Source organism: Schistocerca cancellata, chromosome 9 (genome assembly GCF_023864275.1).
Source record: "Schistocerca cancellata isolate TAMUIC-IGC-003103 chromosome 9, iqSchCanc2.1, whole genome shotgun sequence".
NCBI lineage: Eukaryota > Metazoa > Arthropoda > Insecta > Orthoptera > Acrididae > Schistocerca > Schistocerca cancellata.
In genome coordinates, this window is record NC_064634.1 from 390,512,891 (window position 1) to 390,527,045 (window position 14,155).

General features: G+C 44.6%; 1 protein-coding gene across 1 annotated transcript in view; it reads left to right on the plus strand.

Annotated features, from left to right (window-relative positions):
- Nucleotides 1-14,155, plus strand: part of LOC126100415 (cadherin-23) — a 410,352-nt gene that overhangs the window by 187,619 nt on the left and 208,578 nt on the right. The window lies entirely within an intron of this gene.

A 14,155-nucleotide genomic window follows, 5' to 3' on the forward strand; every position in this document is an offset into this window, starting at 1 on the left:
ATTTAACTTGCTTCACAACTCCGAGGATATTTACTTCTACGTTACTCATGTTGGCAGCTGTTCTTGATTCGAATTCTGGAGTATTTACTTCGTCTTCTTTTGTGAAGGCATTTCGGAAGACTGTGTTTAGCAACTCTGCTTTGGCAGCACTGTCTTCGATAGTATCTCCATTACTATCGCGCAGAGAAGGCATTGAGTGTTTCTTGCCGCTAACATACTTCACATACGACCAGAATCTCTTTGGATTTTCTGCCACGTTTCGACACAACGACGGCTGTACGGGCTCTTCCGAAACTATAGGTTCTGATTAACACAGTAGGTAGAGGACATCAAAACAAAAATGGTCTCAGAAGTCAAGATGTAATCTTAGGGAACATTTTACTTTTGGAGGTGACGTCTTCAGTCTGGAACCGCGCGTCCGCTACCGTCGCAGGTTCGAATCCTGCCTCGGGCATGGATGTGTATGATGTCCTTAGGTTAGTTAGGTTTAACTAGTTCTAATTTCTAGGGGACTGATGACCTCAGATGTTAAGTCCCATAGTGCTCAGAGCCATTTTAACCATTTTTGAGGTGACGTAAGCAGTTGTTTTGTTGTCGCTGACAGAGAATGTGTACTGGCATTCAAAACTGCTCTATGTGCGAATGGTTGGGTCTGAGGTCTGCTTGGAAAACATCGATTACAGTTGTAAAACTACCGTAATTTTCTGTAGACTACGGTACTTTTCCTAGTCGCTTTGGTCAGTAAAGGTCGTACCCGCATTACTTCTACGTTAGGTGTGTTGCATAACAATCGGTGTTACCACATAACGATCGCTTTCTTTACATATGCGATCAGTGTCTTACTAGATGCCCCTAAAAACAGGAAGCAATGAACGGTCTAAAATTTAAGTAAGGATGTATAAAAGGGCAGGTGACCTATGAAACATTTTTGTTCTACATAGCTATCGTCCTATCTGTTACTTCAGAGAAAAGAATATAATACAGCAAAATTGACATTTTAATGTTTAATTCAGGTTTTATTCAAAAACTGGTTGTTTTTAACGTGATAAAAACAAATGTTGTAGTAAAGATAAATAAAACAACACAGATTAATCACATAGCGCTAGAAAACCCAATTTCCTCGACAAAAAGTTAAAATAAAAACAATGCAGAACGAAAATATATCAAACATCGCTTCAGTACTTCTTCGAACTTACATAAAACATGTTTCTGTTTTTCATAAACAACTTTCATATTTATCAGTGATAACAGGAAACTCTTGCCTAAGATCGGGATGAAGAATGACATAATGAAAAACGGTAATGTACCAGAATGTAGCAATAATTGTTAACTGCTAGGCGTTTTACATTAGCAATAGGCCTATTTCGGCATTATCCCCATCTTCAGACTATATGCAACAAAGTACGCTTTGTTAAAAGTTGTAACGTTGTAACTAGTAAGAATTTTGTTTTACTGTGTGCCAGTTGTCCGTACTGCATCGTGACGTTGTCGCTGCCGTATGATCTGCCTGGACATGGCGATAATGCCGAAACTGGCCTTTGTCTAATCTAAAACGTCTAGCAGTTAATAATTACAGCAGCATTCCGGTACATTACCGTTTTCTGTTATGTCGTTCCAAGACATCTACCATGCTGCATGCTCAAAGGAAAATAAAATGATGAAAAATGTTTTGTATATATAACATGATCATTAAAAGAACGATATATATATATATATATATATATATATATATATATATATATATATGTGTGTGTGTGTGTGTGTGTGTGTGTGTGTGTGTGTGTGTGTGTAATGTTTGTGCATGTAAACTTGATTGCATAGAAAGTAATTGATTTGGTTACCTAAAAGCGCAGACGATAAGCAGTCAACTAACTTTTATTACTTATAAAATGCAATTAATATTCTGCAATGACATAAGGATATAAAATAAACAATGGACTACCAGTGAGTGATGTACGGTTCTAATTAAGTGCAAAAAACATTTAAACTAACAAAAAAATGAAGAGAAGTCGTCGGCTCGCAGTTTCTCTCTCACACATTCATTTGTTTCTTTCGCTACCATGCTACCAATACTACCGGTAAGCCTACCATCTAATACGCCATAAACATAGTACCGAACCCTTGTTTTGGTAGAGTGCAACTTCAGCACCTATTGATTCGCAACCATCACCGCCTTCTGACTACAACGGTAACTTCTCTTTGTGAAGACACCGATAGAGTCGCAATCATTTCCGGCCTGTGACCACAACAGTGAACATGAAGTGGTTTACGTATGCTGAAATGGCTGACATTTTTATGTCGAATAAGTCTTTTGTGAATCCTATGTTATATCGTTCCAGAACACGACTTAAATAATGTCTAGCCCATGAACTGTCAAAAACAACTCTAACACGACGTTTCCAGTGATTAGCTGGCTATATGGACAAGTTCTGCAGGCCAATAAATTAAAAAAGTGGTTGAGATGTATCTGGCATACGAGTCTGTCCGTGGAAATGGACGAGCTGCAATGAGAGGGTATCGACAGTGCTTTCCCAGCCGACGGGTTCACAACATCAGACATTCTGACGTCTTAATCGCCTGCTATGTGTAACAGGCACTTCCCGTGCAAGAATGCGTGATACAGGTTGGAATCGAACAGTGTGAACACCCGACATTGAATATCAGATTCAGCGACATGTTGAAGACACTCCATCTACAAATACACGACGTATTGCACACATACTAAGCGTCAGACATAGCCTTATGTGAAATGTGTTACACGACCGACAGCTTCATCCTTTCCATCTTCAGCGCGTACCAGCACCAGCACCTGAAGATTTTCCCCAACGCGTACAGTTTGCATAATAGTTTTTACAACAGACTGCCCTGCACCGCTTATTTCCAGCCGATGTCTTGTACACCGATGACGCTTTGTTTAGTCGTGAAAGCTGTTTCAATATTCACAGTTGGCACGTTTGGGCACATGTGAATCCATGAGGTACTTGACCTCGTGCTCATCAACAGCGATTCGGTATTACTGTGTGGGCCGTCATTCTCGGTGATAGGTTGATTGGACCATACATTCATTCATTCATTCCATTTCAACGGACGGAGATATCGCGGAACATGTGTTGCCTGAACTGCTGAGTTTCGGAACACATTGTGTACTCACGCCTTCATAGCCTTAAAAAAAGGGCGAAGGACGCCATACTGATTTTGAGTGATGGACTCGTTCTCAGGTCAAACCTTCGTCCAGCCATTACGGTGCTTTCCGTACTTCCTCAGAATCTTGCATTTGATCAATATTACCAAAAGGCTAAAAAAAGTCTGTTTAATGGCTTCCATGGGCAACAAAAATTTGATTTCAATCATTAGCTTTCTCTTCTGAATGCAAAATTAATGTGTTGATTTCCACCTACATAGGAAGAAATGACCATCATAATGAAATAAGAGCTCGCACGGAAGTATTCCAGTGTTCGTTTTTCCCACGTGTTGTTCGAGAGTCGGACGGTGGGCAAGTAGCTTGAAGGTGGTATGATGGGCACTCTACCAGGCAGAGTAGTCGTATAGGTGTATATTTTCAGTATTTCAATAAAATATCGATCGAAATTAAATATATAGAACGCTGTCATAAACTACTCAGCAAGAGGCATAATCTAATGTTAAAGATTTAACACAATTACTCAAGTATGAAAGTTAGAAATTATGTCTTGTGACAGTGTAACTCACGGCACACAAATTTCCCAGACTATAGTAATCCATCATTTGAGAATGAGTGCACTTATCGACTTCCAACAAATCTTACACATAACTTCAAATATTTTCGTAACTTTTTCTAGTCGACACGCTTCCCTCCACTCCCCCCGCACAAAGTAATGAAAGGAAAAAAAGTTCATGAGTTACTATATTTCCGCTGTCCATGCGGTAAAACGTAAGCATTCCGACCTGGCGTTTTAATTTATTACTTCTTTACTACCAACTCTATTCACAACATATTCTGTAGGCAGTATGCACACATACCACTGAATGTACCTGCAAAATTATAGCAATATACGACACATACACTCCTGGAAATTGAAATAAGAACACCGTGAATTCATTGTCCCAGGAAGGGGAAACTTTATTGACACATTCCTGGGGTCAGATACATCACATGATCACACTTACAGAACCACAGGCACATAGACACAGGCAACAGAGCATGCACAATGTCGGCACTAGTACAGTGTATATCCACCTTTCGCAGCAATGCAGGCTGCTATTCTCCCATGGAGACGATCGTAGAGATGCTGGATGTAGTCCTGTGGAACGGCTTGCCATGCCATTTCCACCTGGCGCCTCAGTTGGACCAGCGTTCGTGCTGGACGTGCAGACCGCGTGAGACGACGCTTCATCCAGTCCCAAACATGCTCAATGGGGGACAGATCCGGAGATCTTGCTGGCCAGGGTAGTTGACTTACACCTTCTAGAGCACGTTGGGTGGCACGGGATACATGCGTACGTGCATTGTCCTGTTGGAACAGCAAGTTCCCTTGCCGGTCTAGGAATGGTAGAACGATGGGTTCGATGACGGTTTGGATGTACCGTGCACTATTCAGTGTCCCCTCGACGATCACCAGTGGTGTACGGCCAGTGTAGGAGATCGCTCCCCACACCATGATGCCGGGTGTTGGCCCTGTGTGCCTCGGTCGTATGCAGTCCTGATTGTGGCGCTCACCTGCACGGCGCCAAACACGCATACGACCATCATTGGCACCAAGGCAGAGGCGACTCTCATCGCTGAAGACGACACGTCTCCATTCGTCCCTCCATTCACGCCTGTCGCGACACCACTGGAGGCGGGCTGCACGATGTTGGGGCGTGAGCGGAAGACGGCCTAACGGTGTGCGGGACCGTAGCCCAGCTTCATGGAGACGGTTGCGAATGGTCCTCGCCGAAACCCCAGGAGCAACAGTGTCCCTAATTTGCTGGGAAGTGGCGGTGCGGTCCCCTACGGCACTGCGTAGGATCCTACGGTCTTGGCGTGCATCCGTGCGTCGCTGCGGTCCGGTCCCAGGTCGACGGGCACGTGCACCTTCCGCCGACCACTGGCGACAACATCGATGTACTGTGGAGACCTCACGCCCCACGTGTTGAGCAATTCGGCGGTACTTCCACCCGGCCTCCCGCATGCCCACTATACGCCCTCGCTCAAAGTCCGTCAACTGCACATACGGTTCACGTCCACGCTGTCGCGGCATGCTACCAGTGTTAAAGACTGCGATGGAGCTCCGTATGCCACGGCAAACTGGCTGACACTGACGGCGGCGGTGCACAAATGCTGCGCAGCTAGCGCCATTCGACGGCCAACACCGCGGTTCTTGGTGTGTCCGCTGTGCCGTGCGTGTGATCATTGCTTGTACAGCCCTCTCGCAGTGTCCGGAGCAAGTATGGTGGGTCTGACACACCGGTGTCAATGTGTTCTTTTTTCCATTTCCAGGAGTGTAGTTCTGGAGATATGACATCGTAAACAGTGAGTTTAAGTTTTTAATTTTTTCATTAGTCTTTGGGCGGATAATCGTAACCAATGAAAGCAACATAATTACGTTTTGCATTTCAACCATAAAGGTTTTACATGCTGAGCGTCAAATACTTAACAGACTAAGTCATTTGTAAATAATCTCTGAAGCTTTTTTATTCGTTGAGAATTCGATTTGAAGAGTCGGTGGAGGCGAGGAAGGGGTGGGCTACTGGTCCATAAGAAATAGTGGCTTTCTTTTCCACAAAATAACATTCGCTGCTGCCAGTTACGATTTTCTGAACGACGCGTTTCGCGCAAGAGTTCACATTATCATGTGCATTTTTCGTGTGTTATAACATTTTCAGGTGTGATGCAAGCGATGTGTCGGCTGCTGCATTATTAGGGCGCTTCTGCTGCAATATAATTATATACCATTTTGTAGTTGCTCATGTATCTTACTCTATCGATAATGAGGAATTTGGAACAAACTTTTACTTACGGGTTTCTTATTGTCCTCTTATGTAGGACGTCACACATATTACACTGTGTCCAGTCATATTAGCGTAACCACATGTCAAAATCCTGAAGAACCACTCGGTCCGCTGCAAGACGTGGAGGAAGAGAGTCCATTAGGTTCCGGGAGGTACAGACAGGGATGTGGAGCCATCGCTTGGGGATCCGTGGAGCGAACAGCATGACCAAGGTGGTCCCACAGACTCTCGACTGGGTTTTAATCCGGGAGTTTGGTGGCCGGCAGAGTAGGGTAAACTCATCCTGGTGCTCTTCTTGTCACGCACCTGCGAGCGGTGTGACACTCTGCGTTGTTCTCCTGGTAGAAGCTATCCTGCCGAGGAAAAACAAACTGCATGTAGGAGTGGGCATGGTCACCTAGGATAGTTGCATACTTGTGTTGATCCAGTGTGCCTTCCAGAATAGCTAGATCACCCAAAGAATGCCACCGAAACATTCCCCAGATCATAACGCTGCCTTCGGCGGCCGTTTAGATGTTTCACGACGTACGCGTCAACAGCCATCTGGCCGATGCAGCACAAAACATGATTCACCTGAAAAGGTAACCTGCTGCCACTCATCGGACGTCCAGTTGCGGTACAGGTGGGCAAATTTCCATATGTCGGGAATGAACAGCAGTCACCATGGGTGCCCCCATCAGGCGCCTTCTGCTGAGGCCCATTCGTAGCAACGTTCACTGGGCGGTCGTTGAAGAATCACTGTTGGTAGCCCTTCGGCTCATCTGGGCGGTAAGTTACTCAACGGTTGCATGTCGGTTCGTCCGTACACATCTGCGCTGCCGTAGTTCACCCCTGTCATCTGTGGCTCGTCGTACACTACTGCTGCCTCGACATCAATTTTGGATAGCAAAGTTTCATTTGCAGAGTATACTTTAAGGACGTCGGTAAGCGAATAGTTTACATGCTTAGCCGTTTCGGAAATACTGCCAACCTTACCCCAAAAGCTTATGATAACGCCCTTTGGAAAGGTAGATAAACCGCACCGTTTCCGCATAATGACGGCAGCACTGTTTTCCGCTTCCCCCCCCCCCCCCCTCCCTCTCTGCCATATAAACCGTCTACTGCTAGTACTACACTATGTGATCAAAAGTATCCGGACAACCCCAAAAACATACGTCTTTAACATTAGGTGCATTGTGCTGTCAGGTACTCTATATCAGCGACCTCAGTAGTCATTAGACTTCATGAGAGAGCAGAATGGAGCGCTCCGCGGAACTCACGGACTTCGAACGTGGTCAGGTGATTAGGTGTCACTTGTGTCATACGCCTGTACGCTGGATTTACACACTCCTAAACATCCCTAGGTCCACTGTTTCCGATGTGATAGTGAAGTGGAAACGTGAAGGGACACGCACAGCACAAAAGCAGAGACGGCTGACAGTTGAAGAGGGTCGTAATGTTTAATAGGTAGACAATTATCCAGACCATCACATAGGAATTCCAAACTGCGTCAGGATTGTCTGCAAGTACTATGACAGTAAGGCGGGAGGTGAGAAAACTTGAATTTCATGCTCGAGCGGCCGCTCACAAGCCACACATCACGCCGGTAAATGCCAAACGACGCCTCGCTTGGTGTAAGGAGCGTAAACATTGCACGATTGAACAGTGCAGTGACTAACTGTACAGAATGTGGCGATCCGATGGCAGGGTTTGGGTATGGCGAATGCCCGGTGAACATCGTCTGCCAGCGTGTGTAGTGCAAACAGTAAAATTTGGGGGTTCAAAATGGTTCAAATGGCTCTGAGCACTGTGGGACTCAACATCTTAGGTCATAAGTCCCCTAGAACTTATAACTACTTAAACTAACTAACCTAAGGACATCACACACACCCATGCCCGAGGCAGGATTCGAACCTGCGACCGTAGCAGTCCCGCGGTTCCGGACTGCAGCGCTAGAACCGCTAGACCACCGCGGCCGGCAAAATTTGGGGGGCAGGGGGTGTTATGGTGTGGTCGTGCTTTTCGTGGAGGGGTCTTGCAGCCCTTGTTATTTTGCGTGGCACTATCACAGCACAGGCCTACATTGATTTTTAAGCACCTACTTGCTTCCCACTGTTGAAGAGCAATTCGGGGATGACGATTGCATCTTTCAACACGATCGAGCATCTGTTCATAATGCACGGCCTGTGGCGGAGTGGTTACAAGACAATAACATCCCTGTAATGAACTGGCCTGTACAGAGTGCTGACCTGAATCCTATAGAATACCTTTGGGATGTTTTGGAACGCCGACTTCGTGCCAGGCCTCTCCGACGGACATCGATACCTCCCCTCAGTGCAGCACTCCGTGAAGAATGGTCTGCCACTCCCCAAGGAACCTGATTGAACGTATGCCTGCGAGAGTGGGAGAGTGGAAGCTGTCACCAAGGCTAAGGGTGGGCAAACACCATATTGAATTCCAGCATTACGGATGGAGGGCTCCACCAACTTGTGAGTCATTTTCAGCTAGGTGTCCGGATACTTTTGATCACATAGTTTATCACCTGCCGTCTGTCAGTGGTTACGTATAACACAGGCAGTGGTCGCATTAATGTGGCTGGGCCGTGTACATCACTTGCACAGCAGATAGTTTACACCCATCGTTAAAAACAGAAACATATAATAAGTCACAGGCAGTCCCAAAGTTATTTTAGTTACAGTCAACAGAGATATGTAACTACACGTACTGCTCGGAGAACATATACTGTGCGTTAGTTCAGACGATATTTTTCGTATATAATCTAAACATTTGTTTATTTATACACAAAAATTATCCTCTGCGGTCTGCGGATGATGAAATCATACACTGAAACGTTGAAACGCTAAGAAACTTCAGTGACATATTCGTACATAAAGACCGACATACCTGTAGAATCGACGCTCGCTGCATAAAGTAGTTGTTAACCCTCAACTTAAATGTAGTGTATTGCGGATAAATCGTAGATCTGTTTGGTTACACAATTGGCGATAATTTTTGCGAAAGTAAGCTCACAATTTTCAGATATGTAGTAGTATCTGTCTGCAACGCAATAAAGCGGAACGACTACGTAAGAAAAGTTGCCGAAGAAGCCGATGCCAGGCTGATTTACACTAGAACAATCCTAAGGAAATGCAGTTTAACCACGAAGGAAGTGGTTTGCAAGTCATTCGTTTGTCGTTTTTAGTTATTGTATTTTTCTTCAGCTTGCTATAGCTACCGTATAGAATTAGTAGAGGACATCTAAACATGAAAGGCGGGCCCACGAAGTAAGGGCACAGAAACGGTCCTCTAAATCCAGAGTCAAACGTTAAAGAAGACAGGTTGTGCATCAGGGAGAGATTGAGTAATAAATTTCACCGGGTGTGCTTTCCGAGAAGAATAAGGCAACAAATCACTTCCTCTCATATACACCTCGCCTTGCATCCTCAATTGAGAAACCTAGTGCAACTGGCGAGGCACTTGAGGCGACATGGTTCCACATCCCTGTCGCTACCTTCCAAAACCTCACTGACACTTGCTACACGTCTTGCAGCGCGTAGTACTGCAAAGGTGGTCACAGAGGCTGTTTTTAATGTGACTGGACAGTGTAGCTGTTGTTCTCCTTATTGTCATTCGTAATTTCATTTGCACAACATGAGGAAATGAACACTAATTTACATAATGATATTTTTTATATAATTCATTGTTATTGCCAATTGTCAAACGTGTATCTTTGATATGTGATGTAAATTGGTTTTTGTCTTAGTTTGTTTGCATCCATACTATTTTATGTGTGTTTTCTTCCATAAAACTACGAGGATGTGCTGAAAATCAGCTAAGAAATTAAAGTAAGATCTCCAAAGAAATCTAAAAAAATTCTATGAAGATAGGAAAGGAAAGTACATGCTCGCTGAAGATAGATATGTGGATCTATATCGGTCCTTCAAAAAGAAAAGAAAATAAACAAGCAGGCTTGTCTATATGTCGTTCATCATATTCCCTCTATCTTTCAGCTCTCCCATCTTTCCTTAGTATTGGCTTGCGATCTCAGTTCTTAATATTCATACTCACATTATTTTTTCCAAACGACTCTTTAATTTCCCTATAGGCGCCATTTATGTTTCCCATAGCTTTGCGTATCCCCTCTAGCCATTTCCGTTCTGACGTATAGCGCTTCCAATGAATCTCATTATTTGAACTCTACAGGGCGTTTCCACAAGATCGTGCAAAAATGTGTCAGAACATAGAGAATGCTCCCCTGAACAATTTGAAATACGGAACCTGGCGTCGGAGAAGTCAGCTTAAGGAGATATGGAAGTAAACTTGTCTACCGCTTTGTCTAGCATAACTGTTTTCTAGCTTATTTACAACTAACATGCTGTTGTGCACATAGTTCCGCGTAGTCAGCGCGTACACAACTTTCCCACTAGAGCGCGCCCCGCTAAGCGCAACAGCGCAGGCGCAGCGCTCGTCCGTCTCCGCGCTACGAGAGGGCGCTATCTTAGAGACGGACCAAATTCTGCTTCCGCCGATCCGCGTATTAATATGTAACGCAGCCAATGAGATTGCTGCTAACGTAGAACCTTTTCTCCTCGCGCATCACACTCGCGCAGTGATACCTGAACGCTCGAGGTATTGTAACGAGTGTACAGACCTCCGATTAGTCAGTCTGCATTAGTCTGCACCAGTCTGCATTTGTCTGTACCAGTCTATAGTCAAGTTTCAGTCTGCACCTAATAAGATTATCATATTCCTGTACATAGCCATGAAGAGAAATGAATAGACACTTTGTCAAGTATCAAAGATATGTGAGAATAAGATTAACATACCAAGACCAAAGGAACTTCAGATTGTCAATTTTGGTCACCGTCAATCTGCTACTGTAAGTGCAAGTGGCATTTCTATCATCTGACCTAACGGCAGAAGATAAACACTCCACGATAAGACCACGAGACATATTGCTGACATTCGCCTACTTCGCTAGAGCGACAATTCAAATAATCTGATGGTGTGTGTACCGAAGGTCTTACTGTATGCACACCACACATGCTTACAAATTTACACGTACTGTGCTGTTTATTTACATGTACATTCTTTATTTCCTGAAAGGGAACAAGGAGGACGAGCCTGATTACCAGGAAGTCTTGATGCAGGTTTTGTTTACTTTACCTGTCCACGAGGTGGATCTGTTGTATCGTATTTACATTGTCCAGTGACAGACCGTGCTGTGTATCAACGACAGACCCACTCACTACCCAGTGCAATTAAGAGAGTACAGTACAATACGGTGAAGCAGTACCTGTACAGTATTTCCTGGCCGCTGAATTGGAAGCGGAGGTCCTATTCCATGGCCTGCGAACTCATCTGACCTGAATCTCCTCGATTCCTATGGGGATATCTAAAAACACTTTTGTAGGAGATCCCAGAGGATATGGATATGGAATTAGTTGTCAGAATTGTAGCTGCCTGTGACGCGATTCGAAGCACACCCGGGATATTTGTCAGGATGCGTCAGAATCTTGTTCGCCGTCGTCATACTTGCACTGTGGTTGATAGCCTTCGATTTCAGCACATTTTGTAAGATGGTTCAAATGGCTCTGAGCAACATGGGACTTAACATCTGAGGTCAACAGTCCCCTAGAAGTTAGAACTACTTAAACCTAACTAACCTAAGAATATCACACACAACCATGCCCGAGGCAGGATTCGAACCTGCGATTGTAGCAGCAGCATGGTTCGAGACTGAAGCGCCTACAACCGCTCGGCCACCGCGGCCGGCCATTTTGTAAGATACAGCATAAATGGTACGTTCATTGTGTCAATGATGGTATTTGCAGTTAAATAATGTAAATAAAAAAGTACACAGTAATGTGTGTTTATTCCCATTATCGCCTTAAGCTTGCTTCTCCGATCCAGGTTCCCTACCTCTAATTTTTCAGTGGAGCATCCTCTATGTCGAGTCAAATTTTTGCAGACGGGGTGTTGGTGTTGTCCTCATCATTTAATCATCATCATCATTCGCGACAGCTGCTAGACTGGATTGAGCTAAAAATTGGACTGTGTAAAAATTGGGACTTTGTACTGGCGCTGATGACCGCGCAGTTGAACGCCGCACAAACCAAACATCATCATCGTCATCAAATTTTTGCACGCTCTTACTGATAATATTCCCTTTTCCCAGACTCATTTGTTGCGTTGACATGTGGAACGGAAAAGACAGGAAATGATATCTGTATATATGTTTACACTCTGCATTCCATCTTACCATGTGCGTATCCGTAATTCAGTGGTTTGTGGGCGTGCAATTTTATTCTCAAACGAATCACTAGGCTTGTACTAATTTCACGTTATACTGGCGCAGTTTATTACCTGAAGTCAGTAGTAATACTACTGCAGCGTGCCAGTATAACATGTTCGATCACGGTTAACTTTCTTCGCCGCAAATTGCGCAAGCGCAGTCGCGCCCCAGGCGCGCCGGAGAAAGCTGTGTGGCGCGCGCCTTCCGGATCTGGTGTGACTCGGGACGCGGTACACGTGGACCGCCCAAGGCGTCGTAGGGTGAGGTGCGGTGGCGTAGCGTGCTGGGCACACCGCGCGAAGCGTTGCGTGCGGGCTGCGCGGCTGGCCGAGGTTCTGTGCCCGCTCCGTCCCACAGCCTGAAGCAGAGGTCAAGGCCACACGGCACTGTCCAGTCCGGCAGGCCTCGTCATTTGTCTGTGACAGTGGCACTCGAGCTCCGTGGCAGTGTATTAAATTACGCTACTAAGAAAAGGTCACAAATTTCTGTTGATTTACTTAAAACTACATGAATAAACATAAAAAAATAAAAATTCGTTCGCACAAAATTGTAAATCTCCGAAAGTTTTTCAACGATTGCTTTTGATACAACGTTCCATTCGAATACAGGAGTCTTTCTATACAGGGTGAATCAGTGAAACGTAGCACAGCAAATATTTCGGTAATCCAAGGCGCCATTGATATGCCGATTTCACAGACTAGAATGGTATCCGGGGGGTCCCGTCTATGCAGCTCGCACGCATTGTTATGAACAACGTAAGAAAAGGTAGATTGCTACTTACCGCAAAGATAACCCGCTAAGTTTCAGACAGACACAGTTAAAAGACACTTACATATATGCTTCCCCAGCTCTCGTTGGAAAAAGAGAAACACACAACATTTATTCACACAACGAAGCACACCTAACGTATACGTGACCACCAATTTTGCCATCTCGAGCCACAGCGTGCCAGAGTTGACGGTCATGTGTGCGTTAGGTGTGCTTGCTTGTGTGAATGAATGGTGTGTGTTTCTCTTTTTCAGACAAAGGCTGTGGCCGAAAGCATCTATGTCAGTCTCTTTTAGCTGTGCCTGTCTGGAACTTCGTGTATTATCTTTACTGTAAGTAGCAATCTACCATTTCGTACATTTTCTATATTCCTACATGGAGTTTCTATTGTTTGACAGTTATGAGTATCAAATTTTTATTTATTTATAAAACCCACAAATATTACAATCGAACAATGCCTATTGACAGTACCACAATCTAAGTAGACTAAATTCAGTCGTGTTTCTTGAAGGGATCTAGTGGAAGTAGTTTACAAGATATCGCTGTTTGAACATTGTAAACACCGACCTTTGTTTGTTCCTTGTTGTAGCATAAAGGAATGTGAATTTCACGTGGGTTCTTATGTGCAACCCTGCACAAATGTTAATAAGTCTCCGAAGATGGGTTCGAGTCCTCCCTCGGGCATGGGTGTGTGTGTGTTTGTCCTTACGATAATTTAGGTTAAGTAGTGTGTAAGCTTAGGGACTGATGACCTTAGCAGTCAAGTCCCATAAGATTTCATACACATTTGAACATTTCTCCGAAGATGTCGTTAAATGGGACAAACAAAGTTGAATACAGTATCTCGGTGGAGTCTGACACGTAAGGACCATTGTACCCTCAGTGACTGTGCTCGAATTGGCCACCACCAGCAGTCTGCCGTGTAACGATCGCTGCACATGTTCTAGCATTTCAGCAGAAATTGCATCGCAGGCATCAGTGACACGCCATTACATATCATCTGCAAATGTTCGAAGAGGTTAACGTCTATTGGGATATCTTTCGGCACACACGGTATACGAACGAACGGCATACTTCCTACTTTCACCTTAAACCACGAGCATATCTGCTGTTTTCACACTGGGAAATACCATCTTAAAAGTA